This window comes from Mauremys reevesii, linkage group 8 (genome assembly GCF_016161935.1).
Source record: "Mauremys reevesii isolate NIE-2019 linkage group 8, ASM1616193v1, whole genome shotgun sequence".
In the NCBI taxonomy this organism is placed as follows: domain Eukaryota; kingdom Metazoa; phylum Chordata; order Testudines; family Geoemydidae; genus Mauremys; species Mauremys reevesii.
The window spans coordinates 80,865,609-80,889,454 of record NC_052630.1 but is presented as its reverse complement, the minus strand read 5'-3'; the positions used below and the strand labels follow the sequence as shown (position 1 = coordinate 80,889,454).

General features: G+C 46.0%; 1 protein-coding gene across 2 annotated transcripts in view; it reads right to left on the bottom strand.

Annotated features, from left to right (window-relative positions):
- LPAR3 (lysophosphatidic acid receptor 3) overlaps positions 1-13,773 on the bottom strand; it is a 44,753-nt gene extending 30,980 nt beyond the window's left edge. The window contains exons 1-2 of one of the 2 annotated variants that reach the window (XM_039486668.1): positions 13,537-13,773; positions 7,110-7,228 (exon numbers count right to left, since the gene is read on the bottom strand). The gene's annotated coding sequence lies outside the window, so the exon portion shown is untranslated. The remainder of the gene's footprint in view (positions 1-7,109; positions 7,229-13,536) is intronic. The other variant, XM_039486665.1, reaches the window with a different exon arrangement.
- Positions 13,774-23,846: the final 10,073 nt, after the last annotated feature.

Here is a 23,846-nt window from a genome sequence, read left to right as displayed (position 1 = left end):
AAGATTTGTTGCTCACATTGATTCCAATTAGGTGTGCGCACGACACGTGCACAGTCGTCAGGAAGTTTTTCCCCTAGCAGCACCTGTCGGGTCAGCTGTGGAGCCCCCTGGAGTGGCGCCTCCATAGCGCACTATATATGACCCTGCAGACCCGGTGCCTCCTTAGCTCCTTCTTGCCGGCTACTCCAACAGAGGGGAAGGCGGGTGGGTATTGGAATGGATATGAGCAACACATCTTGAAGAACAACAGTTACAAGAAGGTGAATAACTATTCTCTCTTCGAGTAATTGCTCATAGCGATTCCAATTAGGTGACTCAAGCCTTACCTAGGTGGTGGGGTCGGAATTACGGAATTGCTGATTGGAGCACCGTTCTGCCGAAAGTTGCATCATCTCTGGCTTGCTGGATGATGGCATAATGAGAGGTGAATGTACGCACCGAGGGCCAAGTTGCTGCCCTGAAGATTTCTTGGACTGGGACTTGGGCCAGGAATGCTGCTTATGAGACCTGTGCCCGTGTGGAGTGTGCCGTTAATGCAGACACTGGGATTTTGGCTAACTCGTAGCATGTGCAGATGAAGGACGTGATCCAGGAAGATATTCTTTGCGATGATACCAGGAGCCTTTTCATCCGGTCTGCCACCGCTATGAATAGCTAGTTCGACTTTCTGAATGGCTTAGTGCATTCAATGTAGAAGGCTAGTGCCTGCCTAACATCCAGAGAGTGCAACCTCTGCTCACAATTACTGGCATGAGGCTTAGGGAAGAAAACAGACAGGTATATGCCTGGACTCATGTGAAAATGTGAGACAACCTTAGGAAGAAAGGCAGTGTAAGGCCTAAGTTGCATCTTATCCTTGTGGAAGACCGTATAAGGTGGGTCAGAGGTGAGGGCCTTCAACTCAGACACCCAGCGGACTGAGGTCACGGCGACCAGAAAAGCTACCTTGTATGATAGATAGAGGAGGGAGCAAGTAATTAGCAGTTCAAACAGGGGCCCCATTAGTTTGGAGAGGACCAAGTTAAGGTTCCATGCAGGGACTGGCTGTCTAATCTGGGGGTGGAGGCGTTCCAGGCCCTTGAGAAAACATCCCACCATGGGGTTGGCAAATACTCCTGGGTGGAAGGCCGAGATAGCAGCGAGGTGTATCTTGATGGATGACATTCCCAGGCCTTGTTGTTTCAGGTGCAGAAGGTACTCTAGGATGAGTGGTATAGATAAGTGGCCCTGGTGGATGGTTTCCTCCTGCCAAGTAGGACCTCCCTTACAGGTTCCAAGCAGAGACGTTCCATGGAGTTTAACCATGAAGTTTCCAAGCCATGAGATGGAGAGACTTGAGGTCTGGGTGGAGCAGGCGACCGTGGTTCTGAGTGAGCAGTTCGGGGAGCAGTGGCAACACAATCGAGGTGTCCACTGACAGTTCCAAGAGAGTGGTGTACCAGCATTGTCAAGGCCACCAGGATTACCTCCGTTCTGTCCCTGAAGACCTTGAGAAGAACCTTGTGCGCCAGAGGGAATGGGGGAAAGGCGTACAACAGGCAGCCTCCCCAGGGTAGCAGAAACACGTCCGTGACCGAGAAGCACAACATTGGGCACTTCCTGTTGTTGTGGGTGGCAAGCAGGTCGACCTGGGGAAACCCCCACCTTTGGAAGATGGAGTGTATGATGTCCGGACAGACGGACGACTCGTGATTGTGGAACGATCTGCTGAGGTGGTCTGCCAGGTCATTCTGAGCCCCTGGGAGCTAGGATGCTTCCAGGTGAATGGAGTGGGCAATGCAGAACTCACAGAGCCTGAGGACTTCTCAACACAGGAGGAGGAACGAGGTCCACCCTGCTTGTTGATGTAGAACAGGGCAGTGGTGTTGTCTGTCCTCACTGCCACACACTGGCCTTGCAGCCAGGCCCAAAAATCTTGGCATGCTAGATGTACCGCCCTGAGCTCCTTGATGCTGATATGAAGGGAGAGCTTGTCCCAAGACCATATGTCCTGCATTTGTAGATTTCCCAAATGCGCACCTCAACCCAGAGCTGATGCATCCATTATTAGGGACAAGAAGGGCTGGGGGCTGTTGAAGGGGACTCCTTCACACACTATCCGAGGGTCGAGCCACCACTGGAGGCACTTGAGTATGTGCTCTGGTACTGTCACTACTAAGTCCAGGTTGTCATGTCCCGGGCGATAGGCCAATGCAAGCCACGCTTGCAGGGGTCTGAGCCTCAGTTGGGCATGCCGAACCACATAAGTGCAGGCTGCCATGTGGCCAAGGAGATGTAGGCAACCCCTTGCAGTAGTGGTCGGGAATTTCCTGAGGCCATGAATGATGTTTGACATGGCTTGGAATCATGTCTCCGGCAGAAATGCTTGGGCCTGCACAGAGTCCAGCACTGCTCTGATGAACTCTGTTCTCTGGGTCGGAGACAAGGTTGACTTGTTCACGCTGAGGACGAGGCCCAGTCTCTCGACAGTAGATCTGACGAACCGGACCTGAGATTCCACCTGCTCCCTGATGCACCCCTTGAGCAGCCAGTCATCAAGATAGGGGTATGCCTGTCTCTTGCGAAGGAAGGCTACTACAACGGACATCCCCTTGGTGAAAACTCAGGGGGCTGTCAACAAACCAAATGGGAGGACCATGAACTGACAGTGTTTGACCACGAACCTTAGAAATCGCCTGTGCACGGGGCGAATGGCTATGTGAAAGTACGTGACTTTCATGTCAAGGGTGGCATACCAGTCTCCTGGATCCAGGGAAGGGATAATCGTGCTCAGGGAGATCATATGGAACTTCAACTTCACCAGGAATTTGTTGAGTCCTCAAGTCTAGAATGGGTTGGAGACCCCCCTTTGCCTTGGGGATTAGGAAATAGCAGGAGTAGATCCCTTTCCCCTTAGCTCCTGAGGAACCTCATCTGCTGCCCCTATGGCAAGGAGCGATTACACTTCTGGATAAGGAGCTGCTCATGAGAGGGGTCCCTGAAGAGGGGGGTAGGAGGGAAGAGAGGGAGGAGCAAATTTGGAGAGAATATCCCACTTCTACCATGCGAAGAACCCAGCGGTCCGATGTTATTTGGGACCAAGCACGGTAGAAGAGGGATAGATTATTCAGAAAACACAGGGAAGGATCCGGTGCTGAGATTGGTGCTCCATCCTCGGGTGCACCTTGAAAATGACTGCTTTGAGCCCGATGAAAGTAAAGTCAGGCCTTAGTGCCCAGACTGAGGATGGGAGGGCTTGCGCCTGCCTTTCCTGCCCCTGTGTCTGTAGGGATCCTGCCATTGTCGAGGAGGATATGACCGCTGTTGCTGCGGTTGGGGCTTAAAGGGCTTTCTTTGGGTTGCCGGGGTGTGCATATCCAAGGATTTCATTGTAGCCCTGGAATCCTTTAGGCCAGGGGTAGGTAACCTATGGCACGTGTGCTGAAGGTGGCATGCAAGCTGATTTTCAGTGGCACTCACACTGCCTGGGTCCTGGCCACTGGTCTGGCGGGCTCTACATTTTAATTTAATTTTATTTTAAACTAAGCTTCTTAAACATTTAAAAAACCTTATTTACTTTACATGCAATAGTTTAGTTATATAAAAAAGTTAAAATGTATTACTGGCACATGAAACCTTAAATTAGAGTGATTAAATGAAGACTCGGCACACCACTTCTGAAAGGTTGCCAACCCCTGCTTTAGGCTATGCAGCCTGGAGTCTGTCTGTTCAGCAAACAGACCCACCCCATCGAAAGGCAGGTCCTGCATAGTTTGTTGAACCTTGGGCGGAAGCCCCGAGGCCTGCAGCCATGAGCTATGCCTCATGGCAATGCCTGAGGACAAGATGCGCGCCCCCAAGTCCACAGCATCCAGTGAGGCGTGTAAAGAGGTCTGTGCAATTGCCTTGCCCTCCTTGACAATAGCCCCGAACTCCTCTTTGGACTCTACTGGTATGAATTTCTTAAACTTCAGCATAGAGTTCCAGGAGTTGGAAGTTGTATCTGCTCAGGATTGCCTGCTGATTGGCAATCCTGAGTTGCAAGCCCCCTGTGGAGTATACTTTGCGCCCGAATAAATCCAGGCGCTTGACATCCTTGGATTCAGGCGCTGGGGCTTGCTGCCCCTGCCTCTCCTTCTCATTCACTGTAGCCACCACCAGGAACAGGGCTGCGGGTGTGTGAATAGGTACTGGTACCCTTTAGAGGGAATGAAATATTTCCTCTCCAGCCTCTTTGCGGTGGGAGGGATGGAGGCCGGTGTCTGATAAATGGTCTTTGCATTTGCCTGGATAGTTTTGATGAGTGGTAGAGCGACCCTAGATGGTCCCTCTGGTGCCAGGATATCCACCATAGGATCCTCAGACTCTACCACCTCCTCGGCCTGCAGGTTCATAGTCCGTGCCACCCTCCATAGGAGTTCCCAGTAGCACAGCTATCTATAGGGGGAGGCCCGGAGGTCGAGGTGCCCACCACAGCCTCATCCAGGGAGGAAGACGAGGAGGCCAGAGGAGGAACTGGGTCCTCCTGACCTTCCTGGTCCTCTGGTACCTCCTGTCCTGCCTCTAATCCAGGATCAACCACCCTAGGGTTAGGGTGAGGAACAGAGATGGGTTCCAGGGGAGGTGGTAGGGCTGGTAGCTCCTCCGCATCCCTCGGGGTGGGATGGCTGGCTGCTGCCTCCAGGACCCTTGCCTCAGACGCCGCCGAACGGGAGCCCCTGGACTGGGTGCCCTGGGCCTGGTGGTACACCCAAGGGGTTCAAAATGGCCACTCTGCTGGCCCCTGATGTCGCATGGGCCATGGTGCCACATGCCTGTCTGGTCTGCCCTTTGCTAGCTTGCATTGGGCCTGCTCCAAGACTTTAGATCCTGTCTCTGAGCATGAAGATGTGGACCGAGACCATGAGGGCCAGGGCGATGCTGAATGCTGTTGGCCAGGGAGTGGTGCGCGATGACCTGGAACGGTCCCGAGACAGACTGTGTCGGGACCAGGAACTGCTGCATAACAGCAATCGACACCACGAATGGGAGCACTGGCGGGACCTGGAGCAGTGCCGCGAGTCACATTGGCACCATGAGTGCAACTAGTGCCACAAGTCTGATCGGCGCCATGAGTCCAAGCAGTATCTTGTCCCCGATGGCGCTGAGGGGAAGAGCATTGCAGGCTTTCCGCAGGATGGTGCCGCATGCTGTGGCATTGGGATCTTGGTGCAAAGGGCAGGGAACCGTGGTGCCATCATGTCTATGAGGTCTCTCGTGGCCTCAAATGTGTCTGGGATGGAAGGCAGTTGTACCTTCTCCACCACCTAACACGGTGAGTCCAATTGCACCGAACTCAATGGCCCCCCCTTGCGGGACCAAAGTCGATGGTGCTGGCTCCAAAGTTTTCTGCACTGGGGGCTCTTCCCTGGCACATGTCCCACTGGCCAGTTCCGAGGGGTTGGGTCCTGAAGTTGGGGAACCACTCCTCACTTGTTTCCAGTGCCGTTTCTGACTCGGGGAATGGGACCGGTGCTGAGTCGTCTCCAACTGCTTCTGCACCAGAGAGTGGAGGTGCTGCGGGTCTCGACCAGAGTGCTTCTGTGGTGCCGTCTCTGTTACTGGTGGGGTACTACGCACTGATGCACTCGGTGCTGGGCCCTGCCGCACCGATGCTGGTTGCAGTCTAAGTGCCACCTCCATGAGGAGCTGCTTCAGTCTAAAGTCCTGCTCCTCCTTTGTTCTTGGGTGAAACCCTTTGCAAATCCTGCACTTATCTACCTGATGGGTTTACCCCCAGACATTTTAAGCAAGCATTGTGGGGGTCACCCATTGGCATAGGCTTGTTGCAGGACTTGCAGGGCTTGAACCCCTAGGACTTAGGCATGCTGAGTCCCCAGGGAGAGTGTGGTTGGGGTGAAAGGGAACCCCCCCCAAACTCCCAACAGTGAACTATTAACACTACACTAACTAATAACTAACTAAAATAACTAAGGAAACAAACACTAAAGTAAATAGAGCTAGAGAAACGTGGAGAACTTGCTGAGCATGACACCAAAGTTCCAACAACTGTCACTGGAGGTAAGAAGGAACTGAGGAGGCACCGGGTCGGCAGGGTAATATATAGAGCACTATGGAGGCGCCACTCCAGAGGGCTCCACAGCCGATCCAACGGGTGCTGCTAGGGGAAAAGCTTTCCAATGACTGTGCACACAGTGCGCGCAAACCTAAATGGAATCGATATGAGGAATCACTCAAAGAAGAATAAATGGATATAAGCTGGTCATCAATAAGTTTAGGTATGAAATTTGACAAAGATATCTAACTATTGGAGGAGTGAAATCTGGAACATCCTTACAACGGGAGTAGTGGGGACAAAAAAAATTGAACTTCTTTCAAGATTGAGTTTGGAAAATTTATGGAGGGGATGGTATGATGAGATTGCCTACAATTGCCTATGGCTCCTCTGTGACTGCTATTGACAAATATTGCTAACGGCCGGAGATGGGACACTAGAGGGGAGGGGTCTGATTTACTATAGAGAATTCTTTCCCAGGTGTCTGGCTAGTGGATCTCACTCATATGGTCAGGACCTAACTGATTACCACATTTGGGCTTGGGAAAGAATTTCCCCCCAGGTCATATAGGCAGAGACCCTGGAGCTTTTTCACCTTCCTCTGCAGCACAAGGCATGGGTCACTTGTTGATTTGAACTACAGTAAATGATGGATTCGCTGTCCTTGAAGCCTTTAAAATCAAGATTTGAGGACTTCAGTAACCCAGCCAGAGGTATGGACCTATTACATGAGTGGGTGGGTGATGGTCTGTGGCCTGTGATGTGCAGGTCAAACTAGATAATGTTTCTCAAAACTTTAGCAACCCGAGGACCCACATTTAAATTTTTTCATGGACCCCCAAGCCACCTCGCTCAGACCTAGGCTCCGCCCCCACTCCACCCCACCCCTTCCCGCAAGGCCCAGCTGCCCACCTCTTCTGATCACCATAACACTGCCCTAAACTAAATACCAATGCAATAATTCACTGCCATGCAGCAGAGCTGGAGACCAATGCTCCAGACTGGACTCAGGTTAAAACCTCCAGAGAAGTCAGGCATGAAGAGTCTGAGGGGAATAGAACTTTGCAGAGCTCACCAAGGCACGGTGCAGACTGTCACTCCATAGCACTCGCCACTTTGTGGTTTATTCAACAGCTTGTAAGTAAAGGTGTCATACGCCCAGGCTGTAAACTAGTGGAATAGGCTAGATTACCACTTTCCAGACTACCCAAATAAAAAAAAAAAAAATATATCAAACTAAGGCCTGCCATTGCCCCTTTCACCAAAACACACCTTTATGCTTTTATACCTCCTCTTACCCCCCTTCCTCTCTGCCTATTATTGCCATGGTCACAGGAGCCATATGCATGCTACTGTAACACTGCCAGTCTGTTCCTGTCCCCCCGAGCATTTGATATTTTACGGCTTTTTAAAAAGAAATCTCAAGAAGGATGGAGCATTTTCTTTCCGCCATAACACACAAAAAAGTGCAAAAGGTCATTTTTGTGCCTAGAAATCTGCCGCCTTATGCTAGTTCTGAATCAGTCTCTCTCTCTCTCTCACACAACTTCTCAAAATAAAGGGTCTCCTTCCTACAGCTCTTAATTTGAGGATGTTCTCAATTTCTGGCAAGAGGAAGCCTGCACTAGGTCTACACCGCAGTCATGAGTTGAAAATTATGTCATCCCTATTCCCTCGTTCCATGGCAGCTAGCTCAGAAAAAAGTTGGAAACAGGAAGATTATTACAGCAGATCATATTTTTAGGTCAAACCACCAATTTCTAGAGCTCAATACCTTCAGTGTTTTTTTTTCCGGATTGAGCATTACCTTCAGCAGTAGTACATGTTGCTCAATAGGATTTTTTTCCATATTGGAAGGACCATAACACAGCAAGAAAAAAAAAAGAACTATGCACTTGCAATTATCTAACAGGAACACAGGAATTGCTATACCAGATTAAGGAAGAGGAATCCTGTTTCTGATGGAGACTAATACCAGATGCTTCGGAGGAAAGTGCAAGAAACCTCACAGGACACAGTCATGTAATAACCAGCCCCTTGAGGTGGTTTCTTCCTAAACCCCCATCTGCTGGACCTTGGTTTATGAGCAGAAGCATGAGGGTTTTCTAGCCCTTTTCTTTTACCTATGTAATGTAACTCTGGATAATCTCATTGCAATAATAGTTTGGATAAACACAGAGTGCCCAAATCAGCTTCTCAAGCACATTTAGCCAAATTCTCATTCCATTTGCATCAGCGCAATCCCATTTAAAATCACCAGAATATATGTGGGGGGAAAGTGTCCCAGTATGTTTAAGAGCTGTTGTAAGGCTTCAGTGTGGTTAAGTGGTTAGAAGACCAGAGTAGGAGCTCGGAGACAGTGTTTTATTCCCAATTGTGACAGACTCCCTATGTGTCCTCCCTCAAATCCTTAACCTCTCTGTGCCTCTGTTTCACCACCAGTGAAATGGGGATATCTATATAAAATAGAGACATATATAAAGCACCTTGAAATCCAATAAAGAAATGTGCTTCACAAATAGAAACTATTATTTATGGCACGAGTTGTCTCTTTATTTTGGCCCAATAGTTGAGATAAGTCTCCTGAACTCTCATACCTCATGGTTCTTCTAATTAAGCTGTCATTGGAGCTTGCAAAGCAGTGCTGAGCACCAGTGATATCCAGCCACATATGTGGGTAAAGGTAAAACTGAGAAAAATGTTAACAGGGTGATGCAGATGGAGCTCAGAACATTATTACTGAAGAGATTGCCTAGGCAATCATTGCCCAAACTGTTATTGTCAGAACTTCAGGTTATGCCTTAGGGAGTGCTTCCTCAATGAAAGATCTTGCTTGCATAGTCATTCCCAGAAAAAAGGAGCTTTCTGCCTCTTCTACTTCACAAAGATATAATGTGCTTTCAGTCTGTAAGCTGCCCTTCATTTTTCTGGTTAGAAAATTGATGTCATAGCTCCTTTACTTTCCAATGTTGTAAATACATTATAGAATGCCCCCCTCCTGAGACTGGTTTCAAAAACTGAAGTTTGGAAAAATGAAGACTGGAAATGAACCACACTGTTCAATCTACATATAAAAACAATATCCATTTACCCAAGTGTGAGCTAATGAGTTTTCTAAACTCCACCTGCACACATCTGAAATTGCATATGAAATAACCCAGCATTATGATTGCACCAATAACCCAAGAAATGCATTCATCTCAAAAAGAACAAGGAGGGGTGTGTAATGCAGCAGAAGCCAAAAATGTTAATATGTAACCATAACAGGGAATTTAAAGAGGTAAACACACTTTGGGGTTTGTTTGGTTATTTTTAAAAGGTCAAGTTAATTTTAAAAACAAATCGATAGATTACAAGTACAACTGAGAGAGAAAGTCTTGAAACACAAGTTTCAGTTTACAAAAATCATGACCTATCTATTTTGAACTAAAAAAAACATGTAAGCTTGTCCAGGAATGTCTCAGAAGCTTCGATAATGGCTTTTCTATGTTACTATCCTTGGGAGTTGACAAAACCTTTGTATGGAAGAATCTAGAGAGAAGCACAGGATCTCAGAAGATTCATTTTTAGCACCTAAGTTGATGCCCTTAGAATTCCCTGTGGTTGAGATTTTGTGAGACTTAGTCCATTTTTCATGCAACTGGGAATATACATTTTAAAAAGCATTATTTAAAAAAACCCAGCTTGCACAAATTGGAAAACAAAAAGGGCTGTAAAAAGTGTAACCAGATAATATTTTAAGCTCTTACTGCATGAGCAGCTAACCTTTTTATGTCCAATTTTGAATAGCTTTATTGCTGTTTCCATTAAAATGTTTCACCTATGTAATATTCATTCGGAATTATTCTCTAATTAGAGAGCCCTAGATTCCTGTGACAGCCCTATGCATTTCTGGGGTAATGCAGTTTTTTTTAAAAAGGATACTTTTTTTTTTTTAGTTCAAATTGTGATGCCATATGGATTTGTATGTATGAGCAGCATAAGTCACTTGTCCTTGAGTTATTGCCTTTGGTGCCTAACATCTGAGGTTTTATTATTTACCAACAGCCTTGTATTGTACCCAAGATATGTCGAGTCAACAAAGGGCCTTAAGAAAAGACTACTAGGTTTCTATACCCTATTCTCTCCCAAGAGAGATTCGAGATCTAAAACTAAATATGTAATTGCATGGGCCGTCTGAGCAATGCTACCAGCCACCCACAGAAACTTGTACAGAAGACTGATGGATATAAATCATTAATTCAGGTAGCAACATTATTGGAACTCAAGTGGAAAGTCTATTCTGTGTGAATGATACTTCTGTTCCTTTATAGGAAGTTGCAGACGATGGAAGGTCTAGAGCTGCAAGGCACATTTAAAATAGTGTTTGTTACCAAGGCACAGCTAGTCTGAAGTTTAGGCTCTTTGAGCCTTTAAACTTTATTACGGTCTAGTTTAAAGCTATCTTATCAGAGTCATTTGCAATGCCCTGATCCACTACGGAAAGCTGTTAAGGACAGATACCCAGTAACTCACTAGTTACCACAAGATTAGGTTCCAGGCTTTGGTAATTTAAGATCTTCTGAAATTATGGTTTAGGAAGTCTCCATATGGAGTCCAAAATAAAAACTTCATAGCAAAGCTTTCATTTAAAGTCTTCCCGAATGGGGCTTTGAAAGGAGCTGGCAGGCTCTTCTTTAAATGTGGAAACAATCACAGCATTTTAAATATTTAAAAGCCAATCAGACAGCTTTTGTATTTTGTTACATTTCTTCAGGCATGTTTTACAAATACCTGTCCTCTTGCTTTCAAGCTAAAGAGCCCACATACCATTCTGTTCTTCAGAACTTTCTGCCCAGCTTACTGATGATCAACAATTCTACTTTTTAAATTAATTATTTACTGTTTTGTGCATAACTAATGTACAATGAACACCCACCCCAGCCAGAAACAAAGCCTCCCTTAAAAGAAAATGTAATCAGTACAATTAAGCGAACGTGATTCTTTGGATAGGGTTGCTTTTTATCATCCCTCAAGGAGCTGACTCTGATCTATGGTAGGTACATAATTGTAGGTGACATAACGTGCATGTCTCCTCAGCTCTGGCTTTTGCTCAGAATCATGTCATTTGAAATCAGAAGATATATGGCCATGAATCTGACTTATTATGAGAATAACTATAGCTCAGGGAGGAATAGATAACTTTTCTTTACATGCCAAAAGACAAACAAACAAAAAACAAAAGGACGATAAAATATGCAAACCATTTTCCAAAACAACTCCCAGTAGATTTGGTCTTACTGTGTTTATCTTCTGCTACATCATATACATGCAAGGGAAAAGATTTGTGTCCTGTGCAGCACTGATCTATTGAACTCAGAAGCTGCATTTGCATAGCTGATAATGTACAATTGTGTGCACGTGGGGGCACAGAAATGACTGGACTTCACGATAGCATCAAGAGGGCAGGCATGCACAGTCTGGTTTTTAAACACAGGTCTCTCACATTCATAGATGCTAGAACTAGGGGTGCTACCGCACCCCCTAACTTGAAGTGGTGTCCATCAGATACAGTGTTTACAGTTTGGTTCAGTGGCTCTCAGCACCCCTACTGTACAAATTAGTCCAACACCCCTTCTCACATTACGGGGGGGGGGGGGGGAACAATAAATATGATCCCTTCATGCTGATAGTAGCTGCCTCATTGTTGCTGAATGCTCCTGATTAAATTGCACTGAAATTAAAATAAACATTGAGGGTGACCTAGCCAACTCTAATTTTTGCACCATATCACAGCGTTTGTTTTGCTGTATTTTCTGTCATACTTCGGAGAACTGCACAAAGGAGGACAAAAACCAAAATGCAGGCCAGTTCTCAATGCTACAGCACAAAAGTTACACGTCTGGCTACAAATGGCCATTCTGGATTAAACAGCGCTCCAAGTGTGAGGAGCAATGTATTAAAGCCCATACAATGTTCTCTTCTAAATTTTCATTGCAGCAGGATGGATATTATGCCTACCTGCCTGACCCTCCATTGCAGGGAAAAATAAAATACGAATAAGCAATGTTTTCTCAAGTACACCCTTGACAAACACATATAGTAAATTAATGTCATTGCTTTTTTTCTATTTACTTTTCATTTGTGGAAACTTGCCACATTCTTTTATGAAGCCCAAACCTGAAGCAGCAATTTATTTAAAACAGCTAACACATTTTATCTGGAGTAAAATAACATTTTTAATTAACATAATATTGTAGTGACTAGTCTGTTGATGCACGAGTTGTGGAAATGTGATACCTGTAAATTCAAATATTTGCATAATAGACAACCGAAAAATATATGGTCATATTTACGTTACGTTGTGGAAACTAATCACTGTCACCAGCGATGGTAAGAGTGTTGCAACAGTTATTTGTGACAAATCATGCAATAATTTGTAAACAAAGAACTGTAATTTCACACTGATGCTAGTGAGTATAAGTCTTTAAAACAAACAATGAGTCCCATAAGAGACTTGCCCTTCCATTCACCAGTAAGTGGTATAGATTTCACAGTACATTAGTTCACATCATCTTTTTAAATTATTAATTTATTCTTAACAGGTCAACACAGGAAGCACGCATTTTGCTAATATGGCTTAATCGAGTGCTTACACTAAGTAGTTTATTTCATAGTCATAGCATTAATAAGTTTATCACAAAGGTACTCTTGTAATGTGCCACCCCTGCTGCCAGTATCAGGACAGGCTTTTCAGAAAGATAGGTTTGACATAAGGTGCAAAATACTTGCTCCTCCTAGTGAGATAATGCTTATCTACCGTGACAATAGGCAAAACACTGCAGAACAATGTGTCTAGAATTACAGGTGATTAGATATCTGAGCACAGATATTAAAGTGATCTGAGAGCAGGTATTGATTACGCATTGCATTGCTTGAGCTATTTGTTCTAGCTATCCCGGTTCTTATACTGCACCCATCACTGTGGTATCACAACTGGACTGCAATAGCTAACAACAAACAGCATTTTGCGGCACAGAGATTTTTGGGGGTCAATTTTCCGCGGACAGATCAGCCACTACCTGTGTTTGACAGCCAAGGCACAATAGTCAAAGGTTGGGCTTTCCAAAGCAGTGCCGGGGGATCTAGGTTCACAGCTCCGTGCCAGTGTAATGCCAGAGGAGGGTTAGCCCCCCCTGCCTGGATTTGAAAGTTTCAGCCACGGGGATAGAGGAATTGGGTGAAATGCTGGCCCCACTGACGCCAATGGGTGTTTTGCCAGTGACTTCCCTGGGGGCACGACCCCCCCCCCTTACACCTTTCTACCCGGAGCGCTGTGACCTGCCCCGGAGAGGTGCACAGCACATCCCACCCTCCGAGACCCGCGGTGGGGCAGGTCCCCGCGGAGCAGCGCCCCCCGGCCGGCTGCAGCCCCCGGGCCAGGCAACGCCCCAGCTGGACTCTCCGCCGCTGGGCTAGCGGACCCCGCAGCCCAGCCCGGCCCCGGCCCCGCCGCTACTCACCGCCGGCCACCTGCTGGGTTCAGTCGCCGTCCCGCGTGCCCCGCTGGTGGGAGCCCGCCCGGCATCTGCCCGCCCCTTGCCGGCCCGGGCATCCCGCGAAGGGGGCGGGGGCAGGACGGGCGGGGGCCGCCTGCCTTTGCAGAGCCCGGCGCGTTTGGCAGCGGCGCCCGGCTCCGGCGGCCGGGGGCGTGAGCTGGCTGCGCTCACCCCTCGCAGCCCGGCCCTGCCTGCCCAGGCGGGGAGTTAACCCTCGCGGCGCCGCCCACGCCTGCGCTCGGGGAGCTGGGGCTGCCTGCAGGAGCCCGTGGGCTGGGAGCGCTGGGTGTGCGACACCGCTCGGAGAGGGCGGGAAACGCTGCGCCGTCTCTAGTGGCCAAGGGCCTTGCACGGGGCAGATGCCCCCTCGCCAGGGTGTTCCAAGCCAAGCCTGGCGCCCCTGGGTTGAATGGGCCGCCCCCAGCTCCTTTCCCAGCAGCAGGGTCCCTGACACCCCCAACAGCCCCCTTCTGGGATGCTCCTCAGGCCCTGCCCAATTCTCCAGCAGCAACTCCCAAACCTAGAGGAGTAGCCAAAGCCCTGCAGGGGGGTGGTGAAGCGTGAGGGACATCAGGCTTTGCCGGGGCCAGCCAGAGCAGAGCAGGAAAGTGGGACAGGTCTAGCTCTCTCCTAGCCCTGTCCTGTGAGAGGTGTAAGGTGGCGGGTGCTGGCTCCAGAAACTCAAAGCCATCGCTGTTCGCCATAGTTAGGTTGAGAGGGAATTTACTTTTTGCTAAAATACAAGACAGCAAGAGCCTGTGGCGAAGGTGGTCTCCCCTTGCAGGGAGATGAACCACAAAGGGACGGTATGTAAAGAAAGAGACCTGGGTAAAACACCACAGCTTGTCTCTTTCGCCACCAGAACTTGGTTCAATAAAAGACCTTACCTCACCCACCTTGTCTCCCCAGTGTGTAAAGGCAGCCTAAGACTCCTCACTGAAATACTGAACAATTGGTCTCCACCTATGGACCTAGGAGGAGGGAAGAAGATACTTTCCCCTCCAGAACAGTCCTGTGTAGCTCTTTAAGGTGGGTACCTAGCAGCACACTCATTTTACGAATGGGCTAAAAGCCTATGTTTTCCAAAGCGATCTACTAATATGTAAGCTTTAGCCCTGACCCAGAGAGAACAGGGCAGAGATGGAAGAGTCTATTGCCCCCCCAGCTCCTATAGGATTGTTCCCTTCATTATATTGTCCAGTCCATGTCTAAAATGGATGGGGCAGGATTACTGCCCTGACATGGGGGTGGGGGAGAGGGGGGTGACTGAGAAAATGCATACTCCCTGGAAATTAAACAACTAGAAAATAAAAACTATACATAAAAAAATGTTCTGGCTTACTTTGAGATCTGTTATTTATCCTTTGAAACAGTAAGTGGTGGCCTGCAGTGAGGTGGCTGCTCACATGGTCCCTGCTCCTTGTTTCCCGCTGCTAAATTGCATTTAAAGATGCTACACTTACATTCAACACTGCTAATATTACTTTCCCTGTCAGCAATGGCTGTAGTTGTCACAGGGATGTTATGTGATCTCCAGTAGGAGGGGAGGTGCCTGCACAACAACCTCGCTATCAAGGTGTGGCACACCCTATGAAAAGATGTGGGATCCCCTGCTGTAAAAGATACTTGTATTGTTTTTGCTTAGTTAGTGATTACAAATACAACAAAGCACTTGGCAGAGATGAAGGGCTAAGAATTGTCACCTTATTGTGCAATATAAAACTACCATGTAGATACTACTCTGCATTTAATTTGAGTGAAGACGACAAGGGGGGCATGCAAGGCCCTATCCATCACTCAAACCCCAGGTTAAGGGCTCAAAGGGTGGAAGGTTCTTACACAAGTTTACTGCCCTGGGTTCAATTTCATCAATAGAGAACAATCCAGTAATAAACCAAGTTTTTCTGAGACTATTGATTCTAAGGCAATAAGAATTCAGGGGTGGGTCCTGCATTGGCATCTAGGAAATAAACTGTTTTTCAGGGCACCGTGATAGAGTCCTTCTACCCCCACACCCGTCCCAACATAACTGAAGTTGTCTCTCTTGGGAATCCTTTCTGAGCATCAGGCTAGGACAGCAGGAGGAATGCAGTAGCATAGCATAGGCTTATACCACCTTGTAAAAATCAAAACACTAACAATATAGCCACAAGAAACTATGACTGAAGTCTGCATAAGAAAGAAACTTTGTTCAATGTTCTTGTTTTTACTCTTTGCTATTGCTCAGGACTCAGAATATTAAAAAAATAAGCAAGACCTTGTATTTAAACAAGGAACCTAACCCGACACCAGAGCTGGAATCCACAGGTTCATCTCCAGAAAACATCATCAGATCCATGGAAACAGAAGTTACAGCTAACTTAAAAGAAAACCTTGTGAGCAGCTAAGCTAGAATACCAAGGGCTGGATTTATAGCTTCCTTCCCTCTGTAACACCATTACATTGAAGGAAAGCAAGAGAAAATTATACCATAGAAATCTAATTAGAGAAGCCATCAGATCCAAATCGCAGTAGTCATGCAGCTAAAATGAATACAGAAACAAGCTTTGGCATTCTAAAATGGAAGCATCTACCAACAGGATAAGTCAGAGACATAATGGTGAAAGGAGATCTGATTTAACTAAGAGGTTAACGACATAAGCCCCCATCCTGCAAACATTTATGCATGTGAATAACTTCATACATGAACAGTCCCAGTGAGCTCAATGGGGCTACTTACATGCACGTTTGCAGGATCGGGACCTTAATTCTCAGTTATTCAGCAACCATGGGAAGAGAAGGAAGTCTTGTAGAATATCTTTTCTGAATGCAGGTGCTCAGACATGATGGTGATGGGCACACTATAAAAACCTAGAGTTTGTTAAAGATCTGGCGGAAGCTTAAGGGCAGATTGTCACAATGAAAGCTATCATGCTTGAACCTTAAGCAGCCTGTTTCAAGTTCTACCCATCATTAGAGGAAATCAAGAGCTAATCCATCAGACTCTTCATCGTCCCTCATTATCCACACACACACACACACACTTACACTTCCCATGTCTTTTTTTCCTCACTTTCCCATGCTCATCTCTTCTTCTCTGCCTCTCTCTCACCTTCCTCAATCTCCCCCCCTTTCCACTTCTCTACACTTTGCCCATCTTCTCACTTCCTTTCCATTTTTCTCCCTCCCCACTTCTGTCCAGTTCCTACCTGTGATAAACAAAATCCATTATTTCCAGAGCATACAAAGACAACTGGAAATGAAAGCTCATTCCCAGGCCCTTATAATGTTTATATTAATGTCGCCCCGCCCACCCTTCACCAATACTGTGCATCACCTCCCAGCACTCAGCCGGAGCACTCACTTATAGTAGAGCTTCTCATTTAAAGTTTTAATATTAAAGTATAGAATTAAGAGCTGGCATATGCCAAGTTCAGAGTTCAGTTTCTAACTTCACAAAATGAAAAAGCTGATGAGCTTCAGTAATGTAGCTCAATTGATAAAGGACTATTCCATCTTTTCCTTAAAACAAAAAAGGGCAGGTGGTAAAAGGCACAAATTGGTTTCCGCAATACATTAGTGACCTGCTCTAATGTGTTATGGGTCAAACAGTAATCTAGCCAGTAACAAATACAATAAAAAAAATCAATACTGGAGGAAAAAGCTTTATTACCACATTATAGAAATCAAGTTCTGAAAAGAACCATTAGAATGTTCTGCATTCCTTAGGTCAGTCCAGTCCCATATTTCTTGACCTTTAGAAAGGAAATAAATATTTATCTAGGCCAAAGATTTGGCAGGTAGCAATCAATGTACTACAACAACATGGAAAATGGAGATTGAGGCAGACCTCAGGTTCTCTCCCCATGGCACACAACATACTGGGTTACAGTTTTTCATTGTGTGTCTTCTGTTGACTACAGAATCAGATGCTATCACCTTTCTAGGCCTCAAATGTTGATGAGTGGTGTGGTGGCTGCTGCTAAAGCACACAGAGTGAGTATATGCACACAAAAAAAAAAGTGTCTACTCATACAATACAAGAGGAAGATGAAAATCCTACAACTGCCTATTTGTACCCAATGTTTGAGTAATCATCTAAACTCTAGATGGTGGCCATTTGGGGGGAAAAAAAGTCAGCTCAAGACACTCTTCCAAATCTAAACCTTGAATTTCTCCCTTCACTCAGGTCCAAAAGTCAAAGTAGCAAAGATGCCACAGACACAGAAGTTACCCTTGGGGTTACTTCAGATCAGAAGGTGTCCTAATCCTCCTTGGCTTCTGCCGGAGCTGCTTCTCTTGTTCACAGTGGGAAATCCAGCAGGAGCAACAGTCCAAGTCTGGAGCATTCCAGTGGACCATGTTCCATGTGTACGAGCACGATAGGCTGGTTTTCCAAGTGGCCTCAGATCATCAGTCTGTTTAAAACCAGATGGAGCTGGCAGCGTCTCTAACGAAAATACGTACATACAATTTAATGGAAACATTTCACTTGTCCCTAGGTTTTGCAAAAAAGAATGCACATGTGTGTACAAACCTGAAATTGACCTCAACGTGTCCCTTTAAATAGACTCTCCGCAAAAACAGCAATTGATTCTACAGCTACTAACTCTGGCCAGAATGCAAAAGGAGTCAATGTCCCAGGACTTTTCTCAAGCAAAATCCCACTGAAGTCAATTGGCATTTGCCTCAGTAAAGACTCCAGGATTTGGCCTATGGAAAACAACACTGAGGGCCGCATTCTGCTTTTGGACATTTGCTTGGAACAGCCATTAATATCAATGGGATTGAGTACAAGAGAGGTCAGAATCACCGAGCCCAAATTAAGGGACTGCTGATAAATGGTGGTGCCATTGCCTATCTCCCAGAACACAGTGGCAATATGTGTAAGTGGGAAAGTAAACCTTTAAGTAGCCACTTATTGTAGTTGTTGAATCACATTTATCATGTTATCTACTTAACTTTACCCACAATATTAGGTAATGCATTGTTCTCTAATCATTTCTCCTTGACTTAAACAAACACTTCAGGCATAAACTGACTTGACTAAGGAAGGCAGCAGCTAAATGGTATGTTTAAAACTGTGCTGTTTTCATGCTTTCAGAAGACAAGACAAAAATTAATCCAGCCAAAGGATCTGTGATGCACCTAACTGTTGTTAAGTGTTTGCATTTAGAAGTGTAAGTGACTTTCTAGTGACATCAGATGACCATTCTGAATGTGGACATAAGGGCATCTTATATTTTTTTTCAAAATATTGTTATTAAAGGGCTCCTGTCTGAATGAATTCCCTGTGCATCACCCAATGTAATAGTACATCCTGGTGGAGTATGCGCAGGGGAGCTCTTTGTTAGAACTTCAACCCTTTCTGCCTATACTTGTAATTTCAAAATAATACAGAATAAAAAAAAAATGTGAAAAGCTTGATTGTCCCTCTCCCTGCCCAATTTCTCAAACATCTGATAAACATTGGCTTCACTCTGGCAACGAAGTACATGGCTTTTTTCCCTAAAATGTTGTGTAATTCCCCAAATGGAGGCACATTGGGGCATGAGGAGGTAGGTTTCTATTTTACTGAGTTTCTTTTCTATTCCATTTGCTATTGTGTATGTGCAGTGGAGGCTAAAGTGATCTGAATTGTTCGGTGAAACTGACACTTAGGTGTGCACTCTGAGCCAGTTTACAGCAGCAGGTAATGATCAGAACGTATTTGATTCAAAACAGGAGGCAGCTCTGCCTGCTCAGAGGAGGCAGCTTGGTTTATGAATTGTTAAGTGTGGGGTAGCGGCTGAATTGCAGGAATACTTTAAAAAATGCTGCCTTCTTTAAGTTTTGAGCCCTGAGACACTTTGGATGTGGGTACTTCAAGATTAAGAAGTCATTATTACTTAGACCTGGCTTATAATTAACCTGTGGAACTCATTGCCACAATACACTACTGAGGCCATCTGGTACTGATCTTTGTCAACGACAAGTTACCAAACCACTGGTCTGATTCCATATGGCAGTTAGTGACAATGCATCAAGCCAAACTTATCAGGAACACTAAAGATGGTGAATGTTAAACTTACCAGTAATAAGCAGAGGGGTTCGCCAAAGCAGTACACAGGAAGGATGCAGAAGAAAATAACTCCAGCAAGAGAAAGATATCTGCACAACACAGAAGAGGAAGCAGCAGAAACCCATACAGGAAGCGGTGGCAATATGAAATACACAGAAGCATCACTCTGGTTCCCAAAAAACTCCATGATGCAGACATTTTTCACAAGGCTATCAGCTACAGTTATGAGAAACCAAAACCTCCATTAGTTGTTAGCTTTGAAAACCACATCTTCACATTTTCATAGAACCGTGAGCATGACTATTTCAGTCCACCTTGAACCACCTTGGCCAATTATCTGTTTGCAAAGGGTTTTGTATGCTCATGCCACGGGTATAAAACCTCCTCCCTGGTACACAGCTGGCAGATCAAATGCCATAAAATAATAAGCATGTTGGTTGACACTGGGAAGGGTATTTGTTTTATAAGTTCCTAGTCTCTCTTTTCTCACTGACTAAATTTACACTGGGAACCACAAACTTTGTTTCTCATCCCCATTTTTGCCATTGTTTCTCCAGAGTTTTATTTTTAATGAGCAAAAGAATATATTAAAAAGAGACTTGACAAAGAATAAGTTTTCAAATCCACACACAAGATAGAAAATTGGGAAAATCTAATTCCTGACCCCACTCGCAGCAACAAACTGCTTTCTCTCAGAGTTATCCTCCCTCTTTCTGCCCAATTCATTTAGTCACACCATAGTCCGGCATAACTGATAAATTATCATCCTGGCAGCAGATCTGATGCCAGACACTAGCTGTTGGCTTTTGGCAATAAAATGGGCAAGAAGAGCATTGGCGCAGCTACAGGATTTTAAGTGTAGAACTGCCCTCCATATATGGGCACTGGTGAGACTGATGCCAGAGTACTACACACAGTGCTCATGTCCACACACTAAAAAGGATGTTGAAAAAATTGGAGAGGGTGCGGTAGGAAGCCACAAAAACATTTCAAGGGCTGGAGAAAAATGTCTTACAGTAATAGACATAAAGAGCTCGGTCTGCTTAGTTTATCAAACAGAAAATTGAGAGGTGACTAGATCATCATGTACAAGTGCCTTCAGGGGAAGAAAATACCAAGCCTTTAGTACTATCAGTTAAAGGCTAACAAATACCAACGGGTGGAAGCTGAGGCCAGACAAATTCGGGAGGAGACACAGCATCAGGGGCGGCTCTAAGAATCCCGCCACCCCAAGTAGGGCGGTGCGCCGCGGGGTGCGCTCTGGCGGTGCTGGTCCCGCGGCTCCAGGGGACCTCTGGCAGACGTGCCTGCGGAGGTTCCGCTGGTCCCGCGGCTCTGGTGGAGCTTCCACAGGCACGTCTGCGGGAGGTCCACCCGAGCCGCGGGACCAGCGAACCCTCCGCAGTCATGCCTGCGGGAAGTCCCCTGAAGCCGCGGCTCCGGTGGACCTCCCGCAGGCATGACTGTGGAAGGTCCACCGGAGCCGACTGCTGCCCTGCCGGCCGCCCCAAGCGCGCGCTTGGCGTGCTGGGGTCTGGAGCCGGCCCTGCACAGCAAGGCAGTGGCTGCAAACATTCCCTGTGGAAACTGAACAGGATGATGTATCCATGCCACCCCACTGGCACACACCAATCTCTCCACTTTCCAAAGTGTCCGGGGGAGTGGTGCGTGTGTGTGACAGACATACAAACCATGTTTGTGTGTGTGTGTGTGTGTGTGTGTGTGCGCGCGTGCAACACACACACACACCCTGTGTGTGTGAGAGAGAGATGTGCATTGCTCCTTTAAGTATGCTGACCCCACTCTAAGGGCTGGTCTACACTGGGTGGGGGATTGATCTAAGATACACAACTTCAGCTATGCGAATAGCATAGCTGAAGTCGAAGTATCTTATTTCAACTTACCTGGCTGTCCTCAGGGCAGCAAGTCAACAGCCGCGGTTCCCCCGTCGACTTCGCTTACTCCTCCTGCTAAGGTGGAGTACGGGCATCGATTTGGGGATCGATTTATCGCGTCTAGACGAGACGTGATAAATTGATCCCCGATAGATCAATTACTACCCACCGATCCGGCGGGTAGTGTAGACATAGCCTAAGTACACTGACTTTTTAAGTACATCAGCAAGTTGAGACAGCAGCAGCAGCCTGCCTGCCAGCGCGCCCTTCCTGTTGTGTTGTGTTGTATGTGTCCCCTCTGTGGCGATGGGGTAAGTGGTAGGGGAGGGGGGGAGGGGGCACCTGACATTAGCACCCCCCCCCCCCCACAGTAAGCAGGCAGCTCCCAGAGCAGCAGCCAGGGCAGGGCAGGCAGCAGGCAGTGGGGGGAGGGACAGCTGACACCTGACAGCCTGCTGCCTGCTGGCTGACACTCTGCTACAGGAGCCCTCCTCACTAGCTGGCTTCAATGCTCACCTCCTTCTATGCTAGCTGGGCTTGCTCTGCTCTAGACAAGTATAAAAAACAAGGCTGCCAAGTAATGTTTGTTATTAGTTTGTTGATGACTTTTTTTGTTTAATGTTTGAACAACAATTAAATCAACAATATGTATGTTAAGAGTCTCTTTAGAGTAGGAAGGAAGAATCAGTTGGTGAAGGGTCCAGGGGGGTCAGGACCTCAACCCCCAACCCCAATCCACCAATCCCCAGACCCAGAACCCCCCCCCCCCCCCCCCCCCTCCCATCCCTGGTTCAGGGACTGAACTCCAAACCTGGGGTTAAGAGGTCATGCTCAAACACACTCCCCACATCTCCCACTGCATCTGACATCACATTTTCTCTATTTTTTTGTGTCTTTTTTCTGCTACATTCTGAATCAGAGGATTGCTGATGAGGATTGCTGAGTCCATATGGGGCCTCACTGACTTTAAAATGACAGTCAGGGTGGTTGGATTGTGAGTTGTTTGGGACAGTTGGATTGTGTTGTGAAATGGTGATTTGGATTTGATATAATATTTGATGAATTATTAACTGTATAAACATATAATACCAATTAATTAATAACAAATTAAGATTTAAATTAGACTTTTCAGATGATATTAAGAATATAAAAGAAAATAAATAAATCCAAATAGAGAAAGAAAGTAAAGAAATTAGTAGGGATGCAGTGAGAGAGACAGAGGAGGATGATTTTTGTTAGTAGAGACAAGTTTGGGCAATTAAGAAGGGCAAAGACCCTGTAAAACTAGCTATTGATAAAAAGTAGTTAAGGGAACATGAAAAAATTGAATATATTAAGAAATAGGTCAAGATTTCATGCAGCATAGGCTAAAGGGCTCTAACAAAACCACCAAGTACTGTTATTAATATTAATTATTTCTGAAGCCTTTCGGAAGACTGGGCAAATACAATACAGATGTGCAAGAAGAGAGAAGAAGGGTGATCCTGGCAATTTCCATGTGGTAAAGTTTACTTCAATATTATGAGAAATTACATCTGTAAAATTTGATAGAATTTTTTTGAAGGGCAGCACGAGCAATAATCACTCACCCAGATTAAGCAATATGTAGAAAACTGGGCTTTTAATATGTGTTTGATGAAAAATGCCACACACACACACACACTTTTTTTTTTTTAAAGAATATAATTTCTGAAAACACAAAGCCCTGGTTATTAGTTCTCTCAGTAGTTTGGGGCTTTATTATGATCTATTGTTTGTATTGTGGTAGCACCTAAGAGCCCCAACCATGGAGCAGGACCCCATTGTGCTAAGGGCTGTACAACAGAATGAAGAGATGGTCCCTACTCCAGAGACTTTACAATCCAAATAAGTTCCCACCACCCCATCCCAACTGTGTTACGCCAATGCATCTGTCTCTCTTTCCAGAATCAGCAAAGTAAGGAGTCTAAATTAAAATTTAAAAAGCAGGGCTTGGGGGCCAAAGAAATCTGGGAGTTTGCTAATGCAAGACATAAGATGAATGGGGAAGTTTACACAAAAGCTGCCAGTTCAATAGTCCACCCTGCTGAAGCCAAAACAAAAGAGCAGAGCATTCATTTGCAGCATGAAGGCATCTTCCTTCCCAGAAAGGTGAGGAATAGGGAGATTTTCATGAAAAAAGATTGTTTACAGACCATGTAAATTGTGCTCTGCTTCCAAAAATGTCATGATTCATGACCAACCACCACTGAGGCATGAATATAGGTTAATTCAAAATAAAAGGTCCCATTTACACCTGTGCCATCAGCATAGAACATGAAGTAATACAGCAAACACCACAAAGACTTTAAATCTGGGCA